Below are 5282 nucleotides of genomic sequence, written 5' to 3' on the forward strand. Positions count from 1 at the left end.
GGTTCATTTTTGTGAAGCGCTCCTGTTTGTCACGCCACATGTGATGTTTGTTCCGATCATGTCTAGAGATTCAAGAAAGAAAAAAAACTACCCAAACAATGTAATATATTCTACAGTTTTCAACCCCTTAATGACTGCTATAAATTTTAGATTAGGAGGAATATTCAGGGTCATTTCTGCAGTCTGTTCAATCCATAATCAATAAGTTCCCTCCATGGTGGATGAGAAACAGAGGAAAAGAAATACGCTTCTCTCTGGCATAAGAAATAAGTAGGACCGCACCTGATCTCAGAGTTCTAAATGATTGTGTCAGCACTTTTAGTGTCTGTCTGCATCTACCATCAACACACATCACTGCTGCCTCTCTACTCAGCAGAATAATCTTTCCACAGACATTAAACAACCCTGGCAAACAGAGTTCAGAGGTCAGATCAATTAGATGTTTGTCTAGCACCTCCAACCTACATTATTTCAACCATTTTATCTGACTGAGGCTAGTGAAAATTCTTCAGGACGGAAAAGAGCAAGCCGGTTAACACTGTCTAAAAATAAAAAAACGCTCCATCATTCTGAAAAATTTAATTAGTGACTTTTTAGTTTTATTTTATTCATTCAAATATGCAGAGCAGAGAAAGCAAATCTTCGAGGGTGTTAGCATTCAGTTAAGTCCACACTCTGCAAAACTACAAAGCACATCAACAAAGACAGGCACAGGCACAGGCACAGGCACTGGAAATTCTCTTCTATTTACCATTCCTTTTCAAACTGTCTACACACCAATACTTAGAAATTCTTTTCTATTTCCAGTACTTAAGATAATGCATTTTTTTATTTAATTTAATTAATTAGTGTATTTATTTCAAAAGCAATAACCAAATGTTCAAACACAATTTCATCAGAGATCAATATTTTTATACTCAACATAAACTAAGAGGACTCCTTTGTTGGACACTGGGCAAATGAAAACCACTTGAAAACGTAAAAAGAAGAATGAAGAGAGAAATAAATCTTCCTCCCAAACATTCCACTTTCCAAAACATGAGCAGAATGATAAAGAATGTAGAGACCGCATCCAATTTCTAGGACTGTAGTATGCAGAACTAAAGCGAGGCTTGGAGATAGATGGGAGAGGGAGACAAATCACCACAATGTCATTCATCCATGTAAAATGTTTGCCTAAAGCACAAAAGGGATTTCTCATAAAAATGTATCATGTATACAGCAGACAACATCAGTAATGAAAATCTTACTAGTGGTGAATGACGTATACAGTAACACTCCTTTAGTTATAATCAGAGTTATAGTATAGATACCTTGATGAAATAAAGTTTAAATTTCTACTTGAGCAAAAGTACAGAAGCATGTTTGCTTTTGAATGTACTAAAGTATCAAATGTAAAGGTACTGAGTGATTGTTTATTATTTTTCTGCATATGCTGCATTAATTAAAATTATTTTTTATTAAAAAGTATTTTTACGGAATCTAAAACTATATGTTTTTTAATAAAACACTCTCAAGACAGTCTCCTTTAAACAGTCAAGGATATCAAAGTGGTAGTATTACACATTTTTATTACAAGGTCAGCTTTTTTTTTTAAAAACACACAAACTGTAAACATTATACTGAAACTATCAGTGTTGTTAAATATAAACTTCAGCTGCTCATTTCTAACATTGGGATCCTTCAGAAGGATATGAAGAGTGGCAGGTGCTACACATAGCCAGAAACAGCACAAGTTTGGTGAACTGTCAATCTTTTAAATTTTATCTCTAGTGATTAGGATCAATAGTATCTACTGTATATTAGTGATATATACTGTATTGTGTGTTGCTTAATTTTTTTAATTTTAAATTTTTTTTGCAATATACAGCTCAGTAGCTTTTCATGAAGTGATGGTATAGTTACAACATCTACAGCAGGTGCCAACGGCTCCATACTGTGGAGAAAGGTTTGTATTCTGAGTTACAAAGTTTACAGAGTTACATCAAGACTTTTATCTCCAAAGATGAAAGAAAATTTGATTCCTCATTATGTGACCCCTTTAATTAGAAAAGGTACATGTATACCCCTATTAACCCCTATGAAGTTCTTTTGCAATTACCCAAATTATTTTAGTAGCTTTTGATCAAACCTGCAAAGGAGTTTTGAGGCCTACTTTTCGGGCACAAACTGTTTTGATTTATGTATATCTTTGGCATGTTTCAACACCATCAGAACACCGCTGAATTCCAATGAGCCTGAGGTCACTTATTATCATAGGCCATTATAGGATTTCTTCTGTTTGATCCCTTCTGTTTTTAATTTCATCTTTAGGGCTTTAGATGACAAGCAGATGCTCTGACGTTTCATTGTAAAACTGATACAACTTCTCAGTTTTTGCACACTATTACACTCCCTTCACAATTAATGACAGCTGGGATGAAGCTTTTCTTACTGATATGGAGCTTCATGTTTTCTTTGAATATAATGCATTGTACCTTGACCAGATGTTCAGTTGCTGTTTTGTCTGGCCACAAACCATTGTTTTAGCAGAGCTGTGGGTAAATTATTTATTGCTTTGGAGAGCAGTGGTTTCCACTACAGTTACCTCTCATGTACAACATTCTAGCAGCAGTTCTGATGTTTTTCCACCTGTCAGCTATCTGTCTGATGGTACACTGATCGAGGCCCGAGTCTTTAGAAATTATTTTGTAAGGCTGTCAAGTCTTGGGAGCTTCAACAACTCTTCCCTGTGGTGCTTTAAAAAAAAACTTTTTCCCCCTTTCACCATTTTATACTCAAAGTAAAAATCAGTTCAAAAACGTATTTGTTAAAAAAAAAAGTTTCCATATGGCAAAACTATAGAACATATGATTCCTTTACAGCCTGTAAGTACGTTTTCATATTTAAAGGATTTGCCAGTGATGATTCAAATGCGAGTTTTGAGCAAAATAATGTTCTTTTTAGCAACATCATATGACCTCTTTAATGCGGTGCGCTGTCGCCCTTTCTACATAAAAATCTGTCAAATCATGTAACGTGAATTTCACACAGTCTCTTGATCGAGACAGAAAAAAAAACGAGTTGAAAGCGTACCGAGCTGCGGAAGAGACACTGTCGGTGCGTTCCAAATGGGATATATCGCCCTCCGAAGGACACTCCGGAGTGAAAACAATCAGAGCTGCCATATTGAAGGGTCGTTTCAAACCGAAGTGCTCAAAACTGGCTACTTCAAAGGGCACTTCGGAATGAAGGATTTTGAAGGGTACAACTGATGGACACTTCGGGCTCCCATGATCCCTTGCGCAGATTCTTTGCATAATGACGGCGCCTCCGTATGGGCACGTGATAGGCGCAGAAGGGCACTTCAAGAAACAGTTGTTTGGTCCCCTACACCCTTCAACCCTTCAAAGCTCTCACTCCGGAGGGTAAACCCTTTGAAGGGATTAGGGCATAGAGATGAGCCCTTCCGAATGGAACGGAGGGTGTTTCTCAAGCGCTTTCCGTGAGCGCGATTCGAGATGTTTCAAAGGCATTTCATTCATTAATAACTCAACCCCCCCCACCCCACACAGTTTTGCGTAGGACCCCCAGAAGTCTACGATCGACACTGGTTATCTGATAAGCGATGTGACACTAAAAGATGCTTGTTCAGTTCATAGTTAATGGTTGATTGCACATGTGTGTTGCACATGTGCTCTTTAAAATGAGGAATAGGTGCTCTAGGGGCATGTGGAGAGATTTGGGTCCTCTGTAAAAACTGTTGGCCTGATTAAGTCAATCCTTGTAAAATTCTGGAAACACACACACACATTCACTCACTCAGGTGCAAGAATAAAGACTGCATGCTCCACTTGCTTTGAGATGGAATGAGGGGAGGAGTGATGAGAAGAGAGAGAGTGCATGGGAATGAAACTAAAGTAAGGGATTCAGCCAACCTTCAGGAAAGAAAATGCAAAATTGACATAGACATTCCTGTGCTTTCAAACCCTCTTGTGCAAGGATGCATGAGCTCTCTCACATATGCGTACATAAAGACACAATTTGAAAATATAGTATATAAAATCACATTTTATGCGATTGTATGGTCTTGGTCACATTATAAATTGAAAGGGCACAAATTGATAAAACTTACAAGGATATTATGTAGACTACTTCAAAATAACCTACAAGTGTTTGTTGGTCCTCAAACGTCATGCCTTGTGTTCCAGTGTCTACGGTCCCCGTGTGATCATTAAAGACTGTGAATTGAAGTTATCTCCGTGTTTCCTCGTTCCTCGGTCCTTGCCTCCCGAGAAGTGTGACACTGTTCAAGATGGCAAGCGCATCCTATTTGTTTTCTTTATTTTACAAAAGCACAACATTTTGTTGATATAGTGAGTGCATAAAAGTAGACCCTTTACAGTTCCCAATGATGTATTATTCTTACCTTTATGAGCAAACATGACAGCATATTTAATTTGTTTCCACTGATGTCCTGAAGCGCGCTTCCACTTTCCGCACAAACGATTGGATATGCGCCTAATAGCGCACATTTATCGAAGTTAAATGTTTAAACTGACATTGCGATATGCTTTAAGTATTTTATATCTATAGATTTTATTTTTGGCAAATCGTAATTACAACATCATATGACATTGTCTCATATGATGCTCATAAGTTTCTTCATATTGCGTTAGTATCTGATAACACCAAATCAGTAAAAGAATAAAAATTGCACTAAGAAAGATAGCCTGTTTCCTGTTTTTCCCTGCTTGAGAATGTCTGTCCAATGAATGGATGACCTTTGCACACGTGTGGTTTAGTTTACAATTTCTGGTTCACTAGCAGAAAGGGCAGTGTGAAAGTGAACCACACCAAACAAAAAAAACCCCCTTGTATCTGGTTCGGACCAAAGCAGGTGAACTAGCGGACTTTTCTGGAGTGAATACTGCGCATGTGCGAGGCACGTGCTCACAGAGTGACAGACGACATTTTCTCCCGCTGGTAGAAGGACCGTTGCAGCGGATTCTCTTGCTTTTGGATATTCTTTGTTGGTAAGTTTTTAGTTTTTTTTTTGTAGGTAAAATTGATAAAGGAATGTGCATATCATACTGTTGAATGAAATATGTTGGGTAAAATACAGCGTATTTAGTGAGGGGAATTGTTACAGATGACCTGTCGCTTAAAGCTTATTTACGCGTCATTAACAGAATATGACACATTGCGAAGACTCCTTTTAACGTATAGGCTGAAGTTTCCTAGCCCAGGGATCAAATGTTAACAATACATATTGATTTATGGCTACCAATATTTGTGAGTCT

The sequence above is a fragment of the Sinocyclocheilus grahami genome, unplaced genomic scaffold (assembly GCF_001515645.1).
Source record: "Sinocyclocheilus grahami isolate Dianchi unplaced genomic scaffold, SAMN03320097.WGS_v1.1 scaffold710.1, whole genome shotgun sequence".
In the NCBI taxonomy this organism is placed as follows: domain Eukaryota; kingdom Metazoa; phylum Chordata; class Actinopteri; order Cypriniformes; family Cyprinidae; genus Sinocyclocheilus; species Sinocyclocheilus grahami.